The sequence below is a fragment of the Fukomys damarensis genome, unplaced genomic scaffold (genome assembly GCF_012274545.1).
Source record: "Fukomys damarensis isolate Sample0158 unplaced genomic scaffold, DMR_v1.0_HiC HiC_scaffold_21, whole genome shotgun sequence".
Classification (NCBI taxonomy): Eukaryota; Metazoa; Chordata; class Mammalia; order Rodentia; family Bathyergidae; genus Fukomys; species Fukomys damarensis.
In genome coordinates, this window is record NW_022900933.1 from 25,147,628 (window position 1) to 25,173,420 (window position 25,793).

At 34.2% G+C, this 25,793-nt stretch overlaps 1 long non-coding RNA gene across 4 annotated transcripts in view; it reads left to right on the top strand.

The window, feature by feature from the left end:
• Nucleotides 1-25,571, top strand: part of LOC104856767 — a 49,758-nt gene extending 24,187 nt beyond the window's left edge. For 3 of the 4 annotated variants that reach the window (XR_778704.2, XR_778705.2, XR_778706.2), the window contains exons 3-5: nt 20,330-20,486; nt 20,985-22,556; nt 25,323-25,571. This is a non-coding gene — a long non-coding RNA (uncharacterized LOC104856767). The remainder of the gene's footprint in view (nt 1-20,329; nt 20,487-20,984; nt 22,557-25,322) is intronic. The other variant, XR_004518359.1, reaches the window with a different exon arrangement.
• The last annotated feature ends 222 nt before the right edge of the window (nt 25,572-25,793 follow it).

The following is a 25,793-nucleotide window of genomic DNA, read 5'->3' on the forward strand; positions in this document are numbered from 1 at the left end:
CCCCAGTATTGGAACCTGGGAGTAGTAGTTAGATTTAGGGTTAGCATTCAGTTTGCGGTCAGTGATGGACTTCTCATTTCATTTTCTGGGTATTGGAGTATTGGTTTCATCTTTATAATCAGCATTAGATTGGGTCTTGGGGTTAGGAATTGTGTTGGATTTCAAGTATCATTTTATTGACATTGGGGAATAATACTTAGGGTTAGGGTAAGGGTAATATTTGGGGTCAGTTTTAGTCTTGGAAGTTGAGTTCCTGTGTATTGGAGAAGAGGAATCAAAGTTAGAATCAGCTTTAGACTGGGCATCGGGTTTTGTTTAGTGTAGGATATCTACTACCATTGAATTGGAACTTTGGAAAACTACTTCCTATTAGGGCTATCATTTTTCTTGTGATCAGTGATAGTCTTGTAATTTTAGTACTTGGATATGGGTTTAATACTTAGAATGAGCACTAAATTGGCTGTCACAGTTAGGAATCATTTAGGATTTCAAGTAGCTTTGTGTAGGAACTTGGAAACAACCTTTAGGATTACGGTTAGGGTTAGGTTTGAGGTCCATGACAGTGTTTGAATTTCAGTACCTGTGTGTTGGATTATGGTTTCAAAGTGAGAATCAGCATTAGATTACACCTTGGGGTTAGAAGTAGTGTAGGATTTCAAGTATTCTGGTACTATAACCTAGGAGTAGTACTTAGATTTAGGGGTAGGGTTGGGTTTGCTGTCAGTGATAGACTTCTAATTTCAGTTCCTGGGTATTGGAGATTTGATTTCATATTTAGAGTCAGCATTAGATTTCGTCTTGGGGTTAGGATTTGTGTAGGATTTCAAGTACTGTTGTATTGGCATTGGAGAATAATATTTAGGGTTAGGATTATTTTTGGCATCACTTGTAGTCTTGGAAATTCAGTTCCTGTATATTGGAGAATGGGAATCAGAATTAGAATCAGCCTTAGACTGAGCCTGGGGGAATAGTGTACGGTATTTACTACTGTTGTATTGAAAGTTTGAAAGAATATTTCTTGTTAGGGTTCAGATTATTTTTGCTGTTAGTTTTAGTCTGGAATTTCAGTATCTGTGTTTTGGAGTATGGGTTTCATAGTTAGAATCAGCATTAGTTTGGCTGTCAGGGTTAGGAGCCATTTAGGATTTCAAGTACCTTTTATTAAAACTTGGAAATAACATTTAATATTGCAGTTAAGGTTACGGTTGGGGTCTGGGATGGTGTTGGAGTTTCAGTAGCTGTGTGTAGGAGTATGGCTTTCAAACTGATAATCAGCATTAGATCAGGCCTCAAGTTAGAAATGTTATGGGATTTGAAGGACCCTGGTATTTGAACCTTGGTGTAGTACTTAGATTTAGGGTTATGGTTTATGTTTGAGGTCAGTGATAGACTTATAATTTCAATTCCTCGTTATTGGAGTATTGATTTCATATTTAGAATCAGCATTAGATTAGGCCTTGGGGTTAGGAATTGTGTAGGATTTCAAATACCGTTGTATTGAATTTCAGGAATAATATTTAGGCTCATGGTTAATGTTTGGTGACAGGGATGAATGGAATTGAGGCACCCGATAGTTTGATTGTGAGAATGAAGTTTAGAGCAAGGAGTTTGATGAGGATTATGTATTGTGTGGGATTGCGGATACCTGACCATTGCAGTGTAACTATGGTGGGTACACTTAGGGGTAGCATGAGGGCTTGGGTTGGGTTTAGGTTTAGGAATCATGTCAAAATTCCTCTACCTGTAACCTGGAGGGTCTGTTTGATTGTTAGTGTTAATGTTAATTTGAGTATTACATTCAGAAATTGTTTCCTGATTCAGATTCATTGGTTAGTGTTAGGGTTAGTTTTATCCTAAGAGATATTGATTGAGTTAATGTACTCAAATATTGCTGTGTGATTGTGTAGGGTAGTACAAGGATGTTCTTGATTCTGAGGAACAGTTTCGGATTACAACTACTTGCTTACTGAAGTGTAAATACAATGGGTAATGTTTAGGTGGAGGGTAAGGTTAGGGTTTAGGGTTAGGTTTAGGGTTAGTAATGGAGACCTGATTTCACTTCCCATCATTTTAGGTGTGGGTTTGATTGTTATTATTTGTATTAATTTCAGGATTATGTTTAGGAATGGTGTATGAATGTAAGTATCAGGGTTAGGGTCGTGCTAGGGTTAGGGGTAGGGTTGGATTTGGGGTCAGTGATATTCTTGGAATTTCCATACCTGCATATTGAAATATGGGTTTCATATTATCAGCATTAGATTTGGCCTCAGGGTTATTAATATGTAGGATTTCAATTCCCCCTCTATTGGAACTTGAGCGTAATATTTAGGGTTAGTGTTAGTGTTAGATTTGGTGACAGGGATATGGATGGAATTCAAGCACCTGATGATTTGAGTGTGAGAGTGAAGTTTTGGGCTAGAAATTTTTTGAGGTTGAGATATGGTTTGGGGTTCCAGGTACCTGAGCTTTGCAGTGCAGTTGTGATAATATTCTCTCTAGGGTTAGTTTCGGCTTAAGAAGGGGATTATGAATAGTATCAGAATTTCGCTACCAGTATCCTGGAGTGTTGTTTTACTTGGAAGTTTTAGCCTTAATTATGTAATTTTTGTTATCAGTGGTGTGAGATTGCTGGTACCTAGATTAGGGTTATGGATAGGGTTATGGTTAGGTTTAATGCTAGCCTAATTCATTATTTTGGAGTTTAACAAGCTTTATTTTGCAGTGTGGGTTTCATAGTTCATATCGCAATTAGATTTACTGTTATTGTTTGAAATAGTGCATTATTTCAAACACCTCAGTATTGGACCTTGGGATTAATGGTTTGGTTTAGGGATAGGCATATGGATGGATTTGAAATTCCTTATAATTGGAGTATTATTATGACATCTAGTGCAAGGTTTTTTCTGATGCAAGGAATAGTGTTGGATTCCAAGTACCTGAGCATTGCAGTGTAGCTAAGATGGGTACTGTCAGGTTTAGCATTAGGGTTTGGGTTTGGCTGAGATTTAGGAATCATGTCAGAATTTCTCTACCTGTTCACTGGAATGTGGATTTGATGGTTCAGTGTTAGTGTTAATTTGAAGATTAGGTTTAGGAATGGTTTCAAAGAAGAATTTTAATTAAAGTCCATATTGTAGTTTGGTTTCTTACCTTTCCCTCTTCATTCGCTTTTCCGTAAATCAGATTCATGCTCATTTCCAGTCTCCTTATACAATTCAGTCCACACCTTGACATAAGATTTATTTTTCTGAAATTCTGTGTTTTGATGACTACTCACCCTAAATTTTTCTCCCTGACTTTAATAAATTGTTAAATCCTGAGGACAAACCTCAATACCCTTCCTTAATTTAATTCACATTTATTCATGGAATTATAAGGCCGCAAATGTCACCATAGAAATCGCCCAGGATTTCATGTTGGGCGGTTTCCCATGCTTTCTCTTTTTTCAGTACCTTCATTCTTCCAATTCAACTATCTAAATATCTTAGAACCAGGTTTAAATGAAATTAGTTTATTTATAATCTCATTAACTATCCAAAATAGCACTTTCCAACCATTCCATACACTCAAAGTTAGATCTGTCTGTTATTAATTCTCATACCTATTGGTTGCTATTTATACTCTATTTTTTCTATACTATATTAAATGTTTGTTTCTACATCACAACCCTGGCCCAAGTAAGTAGTGTAAGTTTCATATATAAAAAAAAATCTTTTAATGCCTGTATTTTTCATAGCATTTATTTTCATATTACAGGGATAATAAGTCTGCACATATTCATAAAATTTTCTTTGAAAATTGGATTTTATGTTAGAATTTATTTTTTTATGAAAGTATGTGCTTATGAGTGTATGCATTGGAGAATGACAGAATAATATCCATATTTTGGGGACATGAATTTAATTTCAGAATCAATAATGGGTAAGATAGTTATGGTAGGGAGGCAGGATAGGACCAGTGTAAATGTCTGAGTGATAAGAACTTGAACCAAATGAAGATAGTGGAAACCTAGCGATCTAGAAGAGTTTAGGATGTATTTTACTACAATTATATATGTGTGTGTATATACATATATATATATTCATATAATATGTAATTTATAATTATATATAATAATATTATTTATATGAGAGAGTGTTAATATCACTTTTGAATTATTTCTCATTACAGAGTCTTTGCCCTATTGAGTAGTCATGAAATTTTGTTATCACACCCAGAAAGGTGAGAGCAGGTACTAGAATTCATAGCAGGGCAACACCTGCAGGGTAAGTTATAGTCATTAGCACAAGCATTCTGAATTCTTTCATCTTTATAATGTGAATTGTAAAGCCTTAATTATTAGACCTCTGTTACAATGTAGCAAATATAGCTATCTATCATTAATTTTAATTATACATTACCACTTTAACAAATTTCAGCAAAACCTGGAGTTCAATATACTGAACATTTATCACCCTATTATTTTTGTAAGTTGATAGTCCAGGCAGATTTGGCCAAATACTCTGCTCATGTTTCACATGGCTGAAATCGGGGTGGAGACACTGAAGGGTACTTTGCTTATTAATCATTTAGTCTGTGAGGTCCTAGACCTAAGATTCCTGTTTCTTTCTCAGTTATTGGTTGCAAATCATGTTCAGATTCAAGGCCACCTGCATAGCTTGGCTAAACCAACCTTCACCCCAGTGCCCATCTGTAAAACCAAAAATGTTGAACAAGACTATTCTATGCCTCCAGTCTCTCTGACCTCCCCTTCTGTTATCTTCTGACTTCCTTCTGCATTCTTCTACTGCTTTTTGGGGTCATTATGTGACTACATTTGTTCTATAGAAATAATACAAAATAATCCTTTGGTGGCTTTATGTTATGGTCAGCTAATTAGAGTGCCAAGAGATGAAGGGGGTGGGAAAAAGAATTAAGATGTGTTATATAAACATACCAATTCCCAAAGAGGTATGTAATCACTGTGTACTGTGAACATGTACTAATAAAAATTAAGAAAAAATCAGTTAAAACAATCAGCTAATTATTAACATCTATTGAATCTTCAAAATCCCTGTTGTCATGTAAAGTAAGCATATTTTAGTCAAAGTAGGAGGCAGTATGGATATTAGAACAGGAATTCTGCTTATTTTAATCCAAAAAGAGGCTGTGAGCTTGAAGAGGTGATTTGCCCTGCATTTCCTCTCCTAGTTCCTCATCATAGAGAAGCCATCAGTGACTGCGGAGACCCTGTAAAGATACAATTTGCTTATGATGCCTGAAGTCCCTGTTTTGGAATTGAGAAAATAATTTTTCTGTCAGACTTCTCTCTCTTCCAACTTGGATTATGGACAGAATTGCTTGGCTCAGTTTCTTTAAGAGCTACAATTTTCCGCATCTTGTAAATGTTGAATTACTGGCAAATACTCTGTCATGTAGTCTGCTGTGTCAGGATGATGTGATCCAGAGTCAGAGGTTTGAAGCAGGTGTGGCTAAGCCTAAATTACGTGAAGCAACTGAAGAATCTGTGGATGAAGATATAAATGAATGAAAAAGCAAAAGCTCTGCAGTAGGCAGTGTCTTGGCTAATTTGAGAAAGAAGAAGTAAAGTAAGGAAGCAAGAGAAGTGGATAAATTTGTATGGAGTTCTGAAATAAAGTTATAGAGGAATGCAAAATAGGCTAGACCAGTTGGAACTTTGTAACCTTGTAGCCCAAGATAGAATTTATAATGAGCAGCAAATAGAATACAAAGATATTGAAGGTTATTGTCTAGAAATAACAGTATTATATATATATATATTCATAAAGGTTATTTAACTATTTTACAATGTAAAAAAGCAAATTTGAATGAGAGAAATTAATTCAAATTGATTACTATATGCCAGCAAGGTGATAATGAGGCTTTACAAAAATTTACTAATAGAAGAAGTAGGGAGTAGAAACTTGACTTTGCTGATGAATTAGGGTAAAATAAAATAATTAGAAGTGATGCTTACAATAATAAGTAATTATATTATTCTGAAGAAATACCAAAGAATTATAACTAATTTGTATAAATAAATTACACAAAGAGTAAAACTAGTAATTTGAGGTTTTGGATGCATTTGAGAATATTAAGTGAAGTCAAATAAATGAAAAAAAGGAACAGGGTTAAAGAGGTGTCACTGACCAGACTTTTAATCTGAATGTGTTGAATTTGAGATGCTAGTAAGACACCAAAGAGAAAAGTCTTTGGGTCTGATAGAAAAATTGGGAAATCAGGAGGAACATCAGAGCCAGAAATGTGAAGTTGAAGATCATGGCTTCTTATTCACTTTGACAAACAGAGACAGGACTCCTACCTCTAGTCAAGAATGTAATGCAGATTTACTTCTGGTACATCTGAAAATATCTAACCTGCACTCACTCATAGTTCTTTTATTATCAGACATCTTTCTTGTTCAGTTTTTGTCTACCTCCATTTCCATTGATATATGTGGCAATATTTTCTAACAACTAGCAATTGGTTAATCAACAGCATGCATGTTATTATACCAAGGTTTATTATGCTGTCTATTCAGGTCCCCAAAGCCAATAATGTCAATATTTTATAGTTTCAGGATGACTCTACATTGTATTTATTTCCTGAAATCTGGAATTTATTAAGTAAATTATTATGCAGAATTTTTTTGTTGTACTACATTCTACTGATATGTGTAGGTCTCAGAATCTCTTTCAAAGTTTAATAATACTGTTTACTTATTGGACATGTTCCTTCATACAAATCCTTTCTTAGGACTGAACTAGGACCCACTGGTGTTTTGAGGGGTTAAAAATATAGAGGTTTTACTCTCTTCAAAAGTCATCTGAAATATAAAGTCTTGCAATAATCAGTTTTGAGATGTTTTATTACACTCCATGAATTCATTGGGTAATATTATGTTTCTATGTGTATATACTATGGGTAAATTCTGAACTTTAATCTATACAATATTCTAGAGTTTTGATTTGTCTTACAGTTTGCTTATATCCTTCCAGAAATATTTACTGAGTTAAGCATCATATAAAAATAAACATGAGCGAAAGGAAATATATTCATTAACATGTGAATTGCATATTTAATTCTTTGTACTAAGTTAATCAATCCATATACGTATTTTATTAAAAGATTTCTTGGAAAAATATTATAGCAAACTCCTCCATGGCTGGTAGGTTCCAAAAACTCCAGTGAATGGCAAATACATGACATAGTACTTATCTCATCTCTGTCATTTGCCATCATTTTCACACACTTAACGAAATGTGTTGGCACAAATTTTGCAGTTTGAAGTATGACAGTAAAACTAACATGAATTTTTCCTTCTCTAAAATTTTACAGATGAACATGCTTCCTTACTACAAATCTTAATAACCTTAGTATATAATATTTTTTTGTTCCCTTAAGTGAAAAACTTCACATTATCATTTAAAGGAAGTATTTTTCAGTGTATCTTTGGTATATCCAAATTGCCAGCATCACTATTGTTGTGATCTCTTTGTATTAAGTGAATTAAAGGTCATTTTAAGACAGATGTTTTGGTGTCAGGATAGTTGACCTGGTAACAAACATAGATAGTAAGTGACTCTGGGGTGGGTAGCCTATCCAGGGTGGATACATTGGATAAAAGGGTAATGCAAGACTTGTGTTGAACAGAGCAGGAGTACATGAAATTTCATCATGAAAGTCAGAAATTCAAGCAAGTAAAAACTTACTGTGTATTTCTAAATTTTCTAGCTAATATTTCAGATCATGCCTGACATTGACAAATGAGACCACAGAAAGCAAAGCTGGATAAAGACAGATTACCAAACTTATATGTTGAGTCAAATGATGAAGTCAATTATTGAATCAGGGGACATAAACTACAATGTATATGTTTCATGGAAAACTATAGTTAATCGAGTTTTATTGATTATAAATTAAATAGGCTGCAGTAATGCTCCCTGATAACCGGAACATGCAATTGCATAGTCACACATTGACTTACCAGTTTAGGACATGTTATATTTAAGATATTAAATATGAATGTGGATTGCCTAAGAAGGAAGCTTCATAGAGTTCAAGTGTAACACCGAATTGGAAATATAACTTTAGTAGTCACCAGAAAAGAAATGGAATTTAAAGCTATGAAATCATTGAGCTCAGGAAGGGAGTAGACTATTGATGAAAAGAAGCAGTAGAGGCAGAGAACACTGTGGAGGAGTAAGCCTAGGACACTTGAGTTTGGAGGTTAAGGAGATGCACAAGGAACAGGAATGATAAGAAACATCTGGAAACAAAGGAGAAACAAGTGGGCTTGTGTTGTTTTGGCAGCCAGTCATTATGTACAAATACAGTAAGTCTGAATAAAAATAGAGTGGAAGCACATAAGCAGTTGAGTTAAATGGTACTAATTGTTGAAGTAAAAGATAAAGGTCTCAGCTTCCTGAGGTGGATACAGCTATTCTAGCACAGTTTAGAAATCCAGAACTTTGAAATCAAGATGTCAACAAAACTATATTCCCTCTAAATGGAATGTTCTATAGGAGGATCTATCATGCTTGCTTCTTTCAGTTTCTGGTGGTTCTTGGTTTCACAGCTTCTGGAGAATTAAACCCAGTCTTTTCTTTCATCATCACATGGTCTTTTCTCCTCCAATTGTGATATGTTTTTATTTTTCCTTTTCATAAGTATGAGAGTTGTTGGACAAGGGTCCTGCCTAAACCATTGTGACATAATATGAAAAGTTATACCACTAAAGATTCTATTTCTCAATAAGAAAAGAAAGAATTTCAGAACCAGTACTCCTGAGGTGACAAGAAATACAGAACAACTAGGTTCCAATGCTGTCAGAAATGCACCTCAGCCAGGAGCATAGGTGATTTATTCTGGGCAATAAAGGTGTCAAGTCAGGAGCAAGGGAATCTAGAGGTGAGATGAAGGAAGCTTGTGGATTTATCTGATTGCTTCAGATTTCCCAGTAGAGTGGGAAGCAGTCCAAAAGCCGTACAGCAAAATAGCTAGAAATACAACAGAAAGCAAGATTTACAAATATTTAAAAAGGATTAAGAAAACATGCCAGTCATAGAAATTTGCAGACAGACATCACAGGATAATATGAATTGGCTTATGTGCAACATGAGTTGGAAATTATCACAACTCTCAAAACACTGTTTGAAATTACTAGTGAAGATAAAGGGAAAAACTGATAGGACTAAATAATGAGGAATTTAGGAAGTTCTTTAAAATTTGGAATGTAAATTATTTTATATTCCAAATATTACACATAACAGAAACAAAATTAATAGTTTTTAGTCCTAACCCAATAGAATGATTATATATAGGTTCCTGATTTCCAAGAAGTCATTAAATGATAGCAAAATTATTCAAATATATATATATGTATATGTTTTAAATTCTTAAATTTTTACTGTAAACGCTTACTGTAATTTTTTACTAAAACTAAATAATAGAGTGATATAGAAAATTAAACACTAAATCATCATCTAAATTGTTTGGCTTACTTAAATTTAAAAAAAAATTAAATGATAAATCTACAACATAATCCCCCAAACAATATTTTGGAATAATTTAGCCTGGCTAGAACATTTATTATTTTGATGACTGATCTTGAGAATTCCTTAAATATGGAAGAATGAGCCTGATGTAGTAGCACATGCCAGTAATTTAACCACTCTGAGAGGGTGAGAAAGGAGGATATCACTTTCAAGCTCACCTTTGGCAAGTTAGCAAGACTCTCCATCTCATAAATAAATAAATAAATAAATAAATAAATAAATAAATACAAAGGCTTGGAATGAGGCTTCATGTGAAGGCCCTGATCTCAGTTCTCAATACAACAAAAAAGGACAATGTGTGAAAGAAACCTCAGAGCAGGCTGATCTCTGAATGTCATAACAATCATAAATTAGTAAAAATAAATGTGTCATAGAGCTGAGATGAATGTTAGGTCACCCAAGCATAGATGACAGTGTTTTAATTGGTAGATGTAGTGAAAATATGCTTATGATTTTATGATAAATATATTAAGGGAGATATGTACACCTAGGTTCTAAGAAGAATTCAGATACTCTATCTGTCGTGTCATATGTCTTGAAATATGGTTAAAGTTGTTTTATACTCATGTTTATATGGAAGGATTAATATGTGTCTGCATAAAATGAAAATACACAGTAAATCTGGAGACACATAGTTCTGCATACACACATGATGTATAGAATGTAAGTTTATCCGCAGACACTATTGTGGACTGAGTATTTGTGCTCTTCCATAGTTCATGTGCTGAAATGTCACGCAGTGTAGCAGTATTGGGAATTGGGGCTTATGGGAAGTGGTTAGTTTTATATGAGGTCATGAATGGGTGCCCCTATAAGAGCAACTGGACAACTTCCTACCTCTGTCTTCTCAGCTACCACCCCCCCCACACAATACAGAACATAGTGAGAAGTCTGCAATTTAAAACCCAGAAGAGGGACCTCACCCAAGCCTGACCATGCTGGTGACCTGCTCATGCATATCCAGCCCCAAGAACTACAGAAGGTGTAATTCTCTGTTCATCAGCCGTCATGTCTCTAGTGCATATTTTATCATAGTAGCCCAAATGAAGACAGATTCCTAAGATTTGTGAATAAATGCATACATTTTAAGTATGAGAAATGTCAAATGATTTCTCTAAAAATAAAAGAGAAATGTGTGTGTGTGTGTGTTTGTGTGTGTGTGTGTGTGTGTGTGTGCGCGCGCGTGCGCACTTGGTGTTTAAAATAGAACCAAAAGCCTTACCCATGCTTGCCAAGTATTCTGTCCCTGAGTTATATCCCCAGCCCATTTTATTTTTTGTTTTGAGAATGGGACTCACTAGATTTTTCCAGGCTGGCCTCAAAGTTGCCATCTTCATTCCTCAGCCTCCTGAGAAGATTACAGGTGTGTACCTCTAATACCACATCCATTTTATTAACCATGGAAGAATTTTATACATCAGGTTATCTCGCTGTGAAGTTTTATGTGCGAGTGTGTAGAAAGGCATCTATCTAGTAGAGAAGCACACATTCACCAAAAATTCATGTCCATTAAAAACAATTATAAAAGAAAATAGCAGACTTATTCTTAAGGAAATATACATTCACCTTATTCAATCTTCATTGCTAAGGCAATGAGAATTTAACTAAGAGAAATATTTGGACCTATCCAGTGAACTTTTATTTGAGAATGGACAGTGCAGTGATTAACACAGTAAAGCTGTTATAGGAAGTAACCATAGCAAGCGTTACCACTTAAATGGTAGAAAGTTCTTCATATTTATCACATGTTTTATAACTACCTAGTTGCTTGTTTGACTTGGTAGTATTTTAGGCTACGACTGATTAGTATATGGCAGATTATATATTAAAATGTTTTCTTAATGAGTGGAGCAAGTGGAAAATATGGGTGACACCTATAAGATAATATGACATTTTTACTTTTGGAAAATTGCATGGAATTATGACACTTCTACTATACTGTTAAAGAGGCAACACACACATTATTCCATTGACTTTTCTATAAACCATTAAATGCTTTTTTACTCCTGACATAACTATTTAACTGCTAGACCAACATAACCCTGCCTACAGCCTCAGTAAATTATACAGACATTTCATCCCCAAAGTAGCAGGATTCAATAGCCTGGGTGCAAAGATCATTAGACAGTGTAAATTTCAAGCAAGGTGTTAGTGTCTTCTGAATTGCTGGAATAAAACAAATTTAACATGGTAGTGCACTCTTCAGATTTATCTAGGTATTGTGAAATATGTGCAGCAAAGTCAAGCTTGAGAGTATTTGGGGAGTTTGAAATAGAAGTAAAAACATTTCCTTTCAAAAGAGAAACTGTGTTCGTTGCTTTTTTCCACAGATTGTTAAGACCAAAGAAGAAAATTTTTAAAGAAATGCAAACCCAAAATGTATTGCTAATGTATTCATTTCTTCTTAAACCATGGTCTGGCTCACCAGTGTGATTTACACACCCTTTCTCTTCTAGAACACAGTGTGACTACTCCTACCTTGATGTCTTTCACTGATTTTGTTTTCTTTGACTATAAGGACTGCCAGAGGATCTTATTGTTTGAGGCCTTTCACCAGGGTAAGCAGGCAGGTTTTAGAGACTTAAAAAATAACTGATTTTCAAATGAATTATTCACTAAAATTGTGAATAAATTAATAAAATATATACTGATGAAAAAAGCAAAAATAGTAGTTTTTCTAAGGTAGAAATATTTGTGCTTGTAGTCATGATACATGTACAACAGTCATAATTTTTTTTTCTTTATTTTGGTACCAGGAATGAAACTCAGAGCTCTACACTTAACAGGCAGGCATTGTGCAGCTGAGCTACATCCCTGGCCCATAACCCTTTATCTTAAGCATCAACATTTTCCTTTATTGTATTTTTCTGTATGTTTCCATTAACTATGTTTGTGCATATAATTCAAGTTATAGAGCAGAACCAATTGAATAAATGTAAATGTATATGAAGCATATAGAGATGATATTGATATATATATATATATATGTAGAGATATGATACATAAATATATATCATTTGATATCGATTCATGCAGTTACCTTTGGAGATCAAGCAATCTTAAGATCTGATGTCAACAGGCTGTAGACCCAGGACAGCCAAAGGTATAATTTCTTAACTCCAAAGGTGTGAGTATAATGAAGTAATTTCCAGTCTGAATTGGGCTCTGCAGGCAGAAAAAAAATGAATGACCCAGTTCAAACAGTGGAAGAGAGATCCAACTTTCTCTTGATCAAATTTTTTCTGCTCAAGCTTCCAAAAGACTATATAAGGACCACTGATATTGAGAACAGCAATATGTTTACCTAATCTTTACTGATTCCAATGTTAATCACTTCCAAAAATGCCCTCACGGACATAGCTAGAATAATATTTCACAAAATATATGGATATCCTGTGGTCTAACATCTTGACACATAATATTACCATCACACTATCATATCTGTCATCTATTTATCTATATTTTTGTATATATGACATAGTCTTAAAGTGTATGTAAATTAGCACTGTACTGTAATATGATAATGATAGGTAAACACAGTAGACACTTGACTTACAAACTCAATCAATTTGCAAGGGCTGGTTGTAACTCAATTGGTCAGTTAAAGGCTGGAGCTCCTCTACATAGCCTTCAAAGACTCTGTCCTGAATACAGGCAGATCTCAGTGTTCTTAGACATTGGCCCAGGATTTCTCAATTAACTCCACACAGGAAGGGATGTTGTAATGTTCCTTCCAGAGTTCTTTAAGGGTTAAATTTGTATCTGAGACTAGCTGGAAGCACACGTAGCCAGCATTTGAGTTGTAACGCAAAACTTCACTTTGTTCAGAAAATGAAACTAAAATTCTGGTCATAACTCAAGTTGTTTTGTATGTGAGGCTGGTCATAATTTGAAGGCCCATTGCTTAGAATAAAAGGAAGGAAAAACATCTCTTCACCATATCATTAAAATTAGCCATAATTTAAATTTTCTTAGAAAGTTTATTTGTCCCACATAATGTGGCATTAAATGAAAACCTATTATTCATCAAATTTCATATGCAATAAATTTCAAAAACAGTAGTGAAGTAGCTTCTAAGAATATAATTGAAAACAAGCATCATACAGGAATTCATATCCTTTTGAATCTTATATATTACTTGAAAAAAATACAGTATTAAAATTTACATACTTTTGCATTTTCACTGTTGAAATGTAATGGTTTCAATTCTGGAATAAAATGACAGGGCTGTTGATAAGTGAAGAGTGGGTGACCATGGGAGTTGATGTCACAGCCAAAACAGACAGTTATCAAGAGGACATGGACTATGACCTCAAAATTAAATTCAGGTGATGAATTTAATTTAATGAGCCACTGGTATCCTATAGTGTTTATCGACAGAGACGATATATAGTGCTGTATAAATAGCATTTTACAGAAAAGCATATAGAGACTTTTCTGGCGCAGATCATTTGATGTAGCTGTTATCTTTTGGACAAGATATGTCACACAAGAAAAATATTTAAAAATTCTGCCAGTGATAGTTATAATCCATATCATGCTAAAAATCTAGCAAGAGCTAATGATAATCTGTCCTAACCTGTGGTTAATTAATACTTCCAAAACATTCAAGAAATGGACAGGATAGGTCACAGTAGATATTGAAATGGAAGTCTTAAAACCTGGCCTACTAGGCTGTTTAGCTAGGTAAAGGGCATCACCTTTTTTCTTCAGCAAAACACTTTCTTTTACTTTTATATATATATGCATCTTTCACCAGAGCCTTTGGGGCACACCTCTTGATTGTTTCCATTTAGACCTTAATTTTTACAAATGCTTAACTCAGTGGCTACTTTTCTTTAATAATTGAACTTAATGATCTTGAAGATTACTTGAAAGATACCTATTCCACGTGTTCACCAAAAATTTTGTGACAGCAGAATCCAGTATTTCAGAGATCTCCTAATCAAAATAACTGTAAGTGGGTCTAATGAGGAAATTATTCCTTTAGGTCATTGCAAATAAACAATGAAAATTTCATGTCAATTCACTTCATTAGTTTTCACTAGGACAGAGTCTAAGTGGTTTATGCTAAGGGCCACTTATTGTTTCGCACTGCAACTTTAAACAGTTTCTTTAAACTCTGTTCAAATTTACTTGGAAATTTCTCTCTGTGTGTTCTTTCTCCTGATGTCTTCTCTTCCTCTTTCCCATCATTCTTTTTTTGCTTCTTTCTTTCTTTCTTTCTTTCATTCATTCCACACAGGATTATCTACAGTTTATCTGAATTATATTGCAATGACCTGAACTGTTGCACTGATGAGTACATCCCAACTTCCTCCTGTGTGTGCCAGATGTGTTACATGGTTCACACTACTTGATCTCACTGTAGGACAGAGGGTGAGCTATGCCACTGACCACTGTGTGTAAAGAGGTCTCAAACCTTTAGTAGTCAGAAATGCATTGCTTTAGTCTCATTAAAATGTCACTTTGTCTAAATATGAATATACTTCTTCAATATCTCAATTCTTGGCACCTTGCTTTAAAAGAACTCTGCTTTAAGTTTTGCAGATGACACAACACTGCTGAAAACATGTTCACAACAGCCAGACAAATTTGGAAATTCTTCCAGACAAAAGAATCCACATTTTTTTTCTACTACTGATGACTCAGTAGTGAGGGCAGAGGCTTTGACTTTGTCAGTATTTTCTACTCCACAGTCAAGTGCATTCAGCCTGTCATTTCATCATTGTGTGATGTGTCAACTTCCAAAATTCAACAGGCCAAATGACATAACACTTACACTGTGAAAAATTCCTATTTTCTCCAGCCTTCTGTCACTAACAAAACTGCTTTGACTTTTTTTGCCCATATATCTCACATCTGGCTCAAATCCAACTTCTGTTTTCTGTTTATTCATCAAAAACTTGTTTGATCAGCTTAGAAACATACTCTTTAATTTTTCTCATTTAAAGACCTTGTTTCTTTTTATAAATACTCTTAATTCTGATGCAAGTGTTACTAAAATTTTAATGTTTTCTTTTTTATAAAAAGAAATAATTGTTCCTCAATGATTAACTTATTATTGCTCATTTTTAAATCCAAAATCTTATTTCTAGAGAATATTCTTAAGTGTTAATAAAATGTGAAAGTTCAAAAATATAACTATAAAGTAGTGACATTATAGTGAAACATTATATATATGTATAATTTGAAATCATGTATTCAATTTTAAATGATTATATTTCTAGAAAGAAAAATTTATATGCACTTGTGATCTTTCTGACATTTCCTCGAAGCAAAGAATTGTAGCAGTTTAAACAAAATTTGAGAGAAAATTAAGATACTGTTGATCTGCTAATCTGAAATAGAGGGGAAAGATAGGAGCAATAATGCATCTTAGTCTGGATTTAGGAAACAGATATTTGAAGCTTGAATTTGTATGAGAAAGGCATAGAACCAGATTCAGGGAGAGTGTGCCTAAAATAAATTGAAGATACTATGAAAAACCAACAGGCAACATCATATTAAATGGCCAAAAACTGAAAACCTTCACGTTAAAATCCAGGAGCAAGATAAGGATGCCCACTATCACCACTCCTCTTCAATATAGTTCTGGAAACATTAGCTGTAGCAATTAAACAAGAGAAAGATATTAAAGCAATAAAGATAGGAAAGGAAGAAGTTAAACAATCATTATTTGCTGACGATATGATACTCTACATTGAAGACCCAAAGAACTCCACCAAAAGACTTCTAGACTTACTTGACACTTTTAACAGAGTAGCTGGGTACAAGGTCAACACCCAAAAATCAATAGACTTCTTGTATACAAATAACAGACTCACCGAGAGAGAAATTAGGGAAACAATTCCTTTCACAATAGCATCCAAAAAAATGAAGTATCTAGGAATCAATCCAATGAAAGAAGCAAAAGACCTCTACACTGAAAACTACAGCACTCTGAAAAAAAAGAGATTGAAGAGGATACAAGAAAATGGAAAGGTATCTCCTGCTCCTGAGTAGGAAGAATCAACATAGTGAAAATGGCCATACTACCAAACCTGCTTTACAGATTCAATGCAATGCCAATTGAAATTCCAACACTATATTCACAGAACTAGAAAAAATAATCCAAAAATTCATTTGGAACCAGAAGATACCTAGAATAGCAAAAGCCATCCTAGGCAACAGAGACATGGCAGTGGGTACAACAATTCCCAATTGGAAACTATACTACAGAGCCACTGTATAAAAACAGCATGGTACTGGCAAAGAAACACACCTAAGGATCAGTGGAACAGACTGGAAGACACAAAACCAACTCCAGATGTATTCAGCTACCTCATCTTTGACAAGTTCTAAGTCTTACGTATGTATTTGGAGAAAGGATTTTAAAGAAATAAGTAAATTCACAGATGTGTGTTCTATTTATTTCACTTAAAAATGTGGCCTTAATGTTACAAATGTTCCTAATTTTTCATTTTTTTTGGCTGAATACTACTCCATTTTATATATTAAAAACAAAAAAAACACATCTTTATCCAGTCTCCATTTCATGGGCAACTTGGATGTTTCCAAGTTTTAGCTGTTACAAACTGTGTCACTATAAACATGGGTGCACATATATCAGTGTGTTATATGATTCTTTTAATTCTTTTGGGCAGATACCCATAAGCGAAATAGCTAAGTCAAATGGGAACTCTAACCCTAGTTTTCTAAGGTATCTCCATACTGATTCCCATAGTAATTGTACCATTCTACACTCTCACCAACAATTGAGAAGCGTTCCTTTCTCCCCACAACCCCACCAACATTTGTTATTGGTTCATTTTATGATAGCAGCCATTGTTCCTGGAGTGAGATAGAATCTCAGCATTGTTTTCATTTGCATTTCTTGAATAACCAGTGTCATTGAACATTTTTTTGATATATTTATTTGCTGTTTCTACTTATTTGTCTGAGAAATCTTTGTTCATTTCAGATGCCCATTTTAGGATTGGGTCTTTACATTTGAGAGGTTTAATTTTGGTAATTTCTTTATATATTCTAGATAGTAGACCTTTGTCTGAGGAACAACTGGTAAAAAGTTTTCCTACATTGTGGGTTGTCTCTTCACTATGTTCTACTATTTTTCTCTTCAACAAGACTATATTTATTGTGGATGATAAAATTCAAGAAGTCTCAAATCCTCAAACTCAAACTTAATTAAGTGCCTGTTTATCACCAAACATAACAAGCCATATATTATATGTACGTTAGTGTTTATTTGACTGTGCACACATGTCACTTTGATGGATATAAATTTGGCTTCACTCAGAGAAACTGGCTTGAAAATGACAGTTCAATGATATTTTCTCCCCTTGTAGTTTGAAAGTGATACTGGAAGGATGTCCGCTGATGTTGATGAAGAGGCCCAGGGATGGAGGACAGGCAGGTTCCAAAACAAGTACAGGAAACAGAAGAGTTTAAAGTAGAATAAAAGATCATAGGAAATGTAGAGTGCCATAGAGTTCTTCCATCAACATTTCTACTATATATTATACTAAATAGAAAAAAGTAGAAAAATAATAAATTGTAAGTAAGTTTTTATCTAAAGGAAAAAACCTAACAGAAAGCATGTTTGAGTATCAGCCAAAAAAAATCAAAGATTCTTTGGGTGTTGCAGAGAAATAGATGCACAAATATTATGATAAAAATGAATTAAACTAGCATTAGCAGAAGCAAACTGAACCAGTAGAAATCGAAACTAACCCTAAATATTTTGTTAGTTTTCATTGGATTGATAAAATATTCTGAATAACTTTAAAGTAATTTCTCATAGAACACTGCCCAAATATAATTTAATTGAACCCTTTGCTGCTTTTGCTGAAGAAAGGATAATTCAACTTCAATACATTTTCTTTCTTAGAATTTTCAAACTCATGGTGGAGGGTATAGATTTCCAAACAGTTAAGAAACCTGAAAACTTCCTTTCTCTCATTAAAATATAAAAACAAGCTCTCAGCTGTCTGTATTTCATGGAGTCTGGCCCACAGGTATAGAATTGGTATGTGCTAGGGTCCACAATTTGTTTGAACTTGGCAGTCTTTATTGTGTTTTAATTAATTTTCTTTGTCACATTCCGTGTATTTCCTTTACTGCATTCAAGGGACTATGCTGAGTTGCCCCAGGGTGGCTAATTTAACACCTGAAAATTCCATTATTTTTCTTTTTCTACATGTTGGATTGACTAGCAAGCAGTGATGTGCCCAAGTGTGGCATAGAAAATCCCCATAGCAGGCATTTTATTTCAGACAAGTTTACATTAAAAGCTCTTAATAGGGACAACATATTTCCTTTGAAGTTCTCAAGCAGGAACTTTGTGATTCTGTATTGCTTTTATTTAGCTAGAATATATAACTACTCTGATGTTTGTTCTCAGTTCACATCTCATTATTGTGGTAAGAACATTCAGTACTTATGTAAGGAGGAAGAGTTTTTTATTTCAGTAAGGCTGCAGGGAATATATACATATGTGCATGATTTGATTAGAAATTCTCTGTGTAGTTATGACTGACTGAGTGGGTGAGAAATGAAGACAAAAATATTATATTATATTTAGGCTCAAATCCCAACAAGGCAATCCTTTGAGGAAATTGCATGATAGGCCTTTAACTTCCTCAGCTACAAAATAGGATGCGTAAAAATTCTTTGCTCATACAATTACTATCTAGGTTAAAATAAAAAGAATTATCTAGAAAATTATAAAACATTATAAAAACATTGTATTTCAAATTGAGATCAGTATAGCATGAGGTGTTAAAACACACATATGGTAAACTACATATATGTGCAATTATTATGCATCAATTTAAAAAATTTAATTTAAAAAACCTGGATTTTAAGCAGCTCTCCATTTACTAGCTACTTGATTATTTCTGCTCAGTGTTTCTAATTCATAAAATGGGAATAATAATAATAGAAGCTCTTGTCATGAGTTATTTGGAATACTTAATGAAAAAATTTTGTGAAGCACGTACCAAACATGGCTACAGACTACGTATTCCGTTAATGACTGCTGTTATCTTTTGTTGGGTGGAAGTTGGACAGAGTTCTGATTCTCTAACAAACCTTTCCATGTTTGTCATTCTTCTGTTTCTTTGTAAAGAAACAAGTCCCTCTGCATTTAAATCATTGCTGACTTACAAGGTTAGGAAATACTCCCTCTTGCCCTCTAAAATTCATCTTAAACAAATCCAGCAATCACAGTGCAGAGGATTCTTTCCTTTGCAGTAAGTACATTTCACATCAATACTTGTTCATTAATTAACACCACCAGGACTGTGTGGGAGAAATGCTGTAAAACACCGGTTTCTGAGAATGAGGGTAGAAAGAAAAGAAGCCAAATATATGAATTGAGCCTGATGCTATCTGTAATCTGTCAGAGCAGCTGAAGGGAGTAGTGAAGGGCACGGGGCACATTAATGAATGCCTGAGAAGCAGTGTGGGGACCTATTCATGGATGAGGGCTACAGGAGGAAGACGATGCAGACAGATGGGAGGAAGTAAGAGTAACCACTACAGGCAATTACAAGATGTTGTAGAGTAGGAAGAGGTGGGAGGCGGGACAGGAAGAGGAAGGTAACGGTAAGCCTCAGACACAGCGTTTAAAGACTGAATGACCACCCACAAAGAGGAGCAATAAGCCAAGCAGGATCACCGATGTTGATTTCCTTTAAGTCTGAATAAGGAACTGCCACCAATACACAAAGAGGATTGACAAACATTTATTTTCCCTTCTCATTTAACAGGTTCCAATGATGCTCTTACTCTGTGCCAGAAACTATGGTGGACTAACAAACTATGCTCAGCTGCAATTGTAATTTGGAGAGGATTTCATTCAATGATCAAAAGAACCACGCATGCATCCATACCTTTGCCTGGATCTCTCCCACTGTTATAATGAGCGTAAGTCCCACACATTTCTCATGCAGTTAGACAGATGTGGTCATGTTTTGTTTCTTCTCTTTCTTAAATTCCAATCCAGCTCTTATCTCTGCATTTGATTTTCCATGTATTCAAGCTCAAAGCTTTCTCTTTCAATTTTATTGAACATTAGTATTCTCTGATTCAAGGAAAAAGTTGCAGGAAACCATATCAGTCAATCACTTTATAGAACTAAAACTGAAATTACTTAAATTTGTTGGGAAAATAGTTGTCAAGCCACAGAAAAGAGGCACTAGGATCAACTATGGATTTACCTACCTTCCTGACAATCTCTGAGGCCATCTTCAGGAATAGATTAAAATTTTCTGTGACTTCTTTTCTATTTACCAGCATCTGCTGGGATTTCTTCCACTCTCACTTTTTATTCTTTCCTTTGCTCTTTTAACCTTAACAGTTTTACACATATATTTCATATACATTAATCCATGTCTGGGTAATTATTGTCTTCACTCTATACAGGTGTGAATAGCTTGGAAATGAGTACCAGCATGGATCGTGAGAGTCACTGAACCAGTGTATTTGCTTGGCTCAGCTGACTGTTCCTGTGCACAAATTTCAGGTGGTTAACACTACAGAGGCTCGTTTCTCGCTCATGTAATACATCAATACTGGTGTTTGGTGGTGATTTGAGGAGTGTGGCTTCATCCATCTGTGACTTCATAATACCCCAAGGTCTTATATTTCTCTTATGCATCTCTGTATCCAGCTGGAAACAGGAGAAAAAGAGAACATGGATATTTCTGCAGGAGCATTTAGGGGACAAATCTGGAGTTGGTGGCAGGGCCCCCTTTCCCACTCCATTAGCCAAGGCTCAACCCGCCAGGTAAACAGAAGGGAAGACAGGATAAGCAATAGAGTTTGAGCCCCCTGAAAAAGTAAAACATATTTGATGAACACTAATCAGCCTCTGCCATAGTCTGGTTACTCATCGCTGTAACAAAAAATACATGTATCTCCTCTAAGAGAGCCAACTGAAAACCCATTTAATTATTGTATCCAGTTAAAATTTCAAATCTTCAAAGAATACATAATTCTCAGTAATTCCTCATGGTGCAGTGATGGATACACTAAAGAGACATTAATTGGCATCCACACCCACCCAGCTGCCACCCGCACCCACACCCACCTGACATCCCATGGGGAAATAGCTCAGCAAGCTTATTCACAAAGATGAAGAATACAAAAACAACATAGAGATTGGCCTGTACCATTTCTGAAATCCTGCCCTGTCACCTTCGGGGGTTTTCTACTCACAGGATACAAAAATTTTATTGTTTAGATCACATTCTTTAAGAGATTTTTCACTGACTTATAGTGGTCCTTAGCATTCTCCTCAGGCAGGTTCTTCATTTTCCATTTTGATCCATGGCTAACAATGGCCTAGAAAATCCTGGCATATAGTGTCTGTCTTTATATGTTATCCACAACCCACCTTCTAGTCTTCAAAGCATCATGCAGCTCTTGTCAGGGTCTATAAAGTTGGCTATCTTAGAAATCTGATTTATTAACTCTGACATTTTTGGAATTTAAGGATCATTTTGTTGGAATAATCAGATAATTTTTGAGAGAGTAGAAGCCTAAGTTCATGGTTTCTTTGAAATATAACTCAAAGAAAAATATAGGATTGTGTTATGCCAACTAGCTTGGATACCAGTAGCTTCACCTAGTTTAATTTTCTGAATACAATCCTCCTGTTATTTAGACAAAGATAATACTATCTCATGGGCATTGGAAAACTCATCCTGGATGCTCAAAAACATAAGAAATTTAGTGAAATACTTGGCTTTTTCTTTAAACTGAGAACATTTTGGGCTATTTGGAATTCAGTCTTATTCAGTCTATTTATTTTAGTCTTACATCTTGCAGTTGGGCTTCCAGATACAATATAATTGTAATTTCCAAACTTTGAGACTCTTGATCTGAAGACTTCCAGCATTTTCCCAATATATTGTGAAACATGCCAAAATTCTCACCTGACAATTTTGTCATATTATACTCTAACAAGAAAGCTAACAAACATCAACCCACAAGGTAAGCTTTACTCTTTTCGTATATTTATCTTACAACTGTAGGCTCAGTAGCCATGTTCACTACAAGTCATCTTCATCAGCAGATATCTGTATTTCCTGATGGTTGCTACCCCAAATCACACTGATGCTGTACATTTTAGATTTTTACTACAGACTATTCCATTTGATAGTAATAATTTCAATGTTAGAGTAGGCAATAACAAGGTCAAATTTTATATGATATTACAGAATAAAATTTCATTCTTGTGGACAGAACAGTTCTTGTGTTTGTTTATTGAAGATCCTATAATCTGATCACTTACAGGCTGTTCTTGTGGATTTTCAGCTCATTGGGATTCTTGAAACTAGCCTACAAGGAGAAACAATGATATGACAGTTTTATTGTGGGATCTATAAATATCTTTCACACAACTTACATTCAGTTGTTAGGAACTAAATCACATGCCTTCAAAGTAATGAGAAAGATGGTCCATTAAAGAGTATGATAAACCTAGAGAGAGTAGACATTGGTGAACAGTGAGCTAGTCACTGTCATCATAAGTATGTAGAGGAGAATTGTGTAGATTGGTCTTTGATAATGAATTTCACAATTTCTTATGTCCTTTCAAAATTTTGTTCTAAATTCAATACCATTGTTATGGTTTGTGTCCAGATGTCAAGTGGTAATACTTTCGAGGTGGTTGAATCTAGTGTCTGGTTGATTCATGTTGAGGCTAGGCCCAAGGGCACTAGGATTAAGGGCATGAGCCCTACATTGTCTGAGTAAGATAAAAGGAGTAAGGAGAGGAATTTACAGTCTCATTGTTTTTGCTGCCTTGTGCCACCATGAACTGTTGCCCCTCTGCTACCCTGCCATGGGGCCAGCCAATTATGGGCTAAAATATCTATGAACTTTGAGCTATATAAACTGTTTCCCCTTTAACTTTGAGTGTTGGGTATTTTGTCTCAGCAAGGAGAGAAAAGACATTCATCAAGTCTTTTATTTATTTATTGGGTCAGGGTCTCACTATATAATTCAGGCTGGTCCTGAACTCAGTATGTAGCCCATGCTGGCCTCAAACTCGAAGTGATCCTGTTGCCTCAGCCTCCCAAGTTTTTGAATTATAGGCATTGCACCACCATGCCCTCTGGTAATTTTTTTTTTTTTTTTTTTACTGGTACATGTTTTCAGAACATAATGATCATATTTCATATTTCTAGTGGGGAATTAGTATATATATAAAATGTATCTTAATTCTTTTTTCATCCACTTCTCCTCCTCTCCTTCCCACCACCTTCCATTTCTTTTTCCTTCCCTTTTTGGAAGGATTTCCTATATCTATCTTTTATTTAGCTCTTTATTTATATTGTGGGTTTCTCATATATGAGAGTTGCCTTTCTTCACCAAAAATATTAACCATGATCAAACACAATGTATACAAATTGAAAACTTTTATTTATTAAGTTACTTAATTCTATTTTAGCTTTTTTTAAATGATTGGTTAATATTTGATATCAAAGGGCATTGTGGCACTGCAATACATTTCAGTTTCTAGCTAACATGTCGTACTGAAAATGCTCTTGATTCTGTCACCAATAAAACAGAACAAATTAAAGTAGCAGGCAAGTTAATATACATTATTAAATTTCCATGGAGCCTTATGAAATGCAAATCCATTCATAATTGTATAAATTTTAAAACAAATTCCTCAAAAAACACTGAAGGGAATATTCTGAAGAATACATCGCTAAAAGAAGCTAATCCAAATATGTCTAGAGAGATTTAACAAGTATATTTATGACTTGATATATTAAATCCTCATTTATTTTTATGTCTTTAACTTATGATAATTTTGATTAAACATCTGCATTAAAATGTTAGAGTTTATTAATAAAACAATTTAAAACAGTAATTATATAATGGTTCAGGTGATATGTGATTATGTACATTACTAAATATAAAATAAAAAAATATATAAAATGCAAATAACCTTTGATACTTTGCTTTATGTATAAACTATTGAAAAATGTTGGAAATAAATACATAAATTATACAGATATTGTGGGTATATTTTATTTCTTCTTATTTTGTTAATATCTAAGTTGACATTAAATACTCTTAGAATTTAGGAAATTTAATAATAGTATTTTAAAAGTAGATGCAGGATAATATAATCTATTAATATTCTGCTTTGGGGTATTTATTTGACTTTACCATTTTATTTTTTTAATTATGCTTTGATATAATTACATGAATATACTTATTTATTTGAATATATTCTCTGCATAAATACCTTGGAATCAAATATTGTTACTTTTCAGTTACTTTTATTTCAATCCATATTAATCCATAGGTACCGATCAATCTATGTTCCTCTTTTGGTCTTTAATCTTGCGCCCTATTTAATTTAGTTATACTGAGCTCTGCTAATAGTTATATTCCCAAACAAATAAACCTTGTAATGGATTGCTTAATGCCTGCACCCTTTTTTGTTAAACCTAATTTTAACCTAATTTAATATAATTAATTAGTTCTCTGTAGTATTATACAGGGAATGAAAATGTTGTATTCAATATATAATGCTACCTGTGGAGGTCAGTCTTCTCAGTTTGACTGGGTTAAATTACTTCTGAAAAGGTGATTTTATTGTGAGGGTATAACCTCCTTAATTTATAAGTAAATTCACAGAATGATCTGTGAGGAGGAGGGACTTATTTGGAGAAAATGCATCATAGAGCTATGACCCTGGGCACTGTCACTGGCTCTTTTCCCTCTCTCTCTCTCCAGTCCTCCCTGCTTTCCAGCTTGAGCAGGGATCCCCCGCAAACCCATCATCAGAACAGATCAGCAATGGAACCAGCCAACCATAGTCCAAAATCTCTGAAACCGAGTTAAAATAAATCGCTCTTCCTCTGGATGTCAGATATTTTGTCTTAGCAATGGAAAGTCAATTAATTTGTTATTAATAATATATACAGTCTTAACTACTAACAGATTCGTGTAAATATAGATATATGAATATGAATGTTAATATAAAATTCAATTTTACATTTATATATACATAATTCAGTAGTGCTTATAAAATACACCAAATATGCTTGAAAGTACATTCATAGATTATAGCATAACATGTCTAGAACTTTCATTTTCTTTGGCACCATATACTTGGATATAGATAAATACATGTTTGAACATTTTTTCAAACTAATATACAAGACCTATAAAACTAATTTGGAAGTAAAGTATATTTAAAAAATA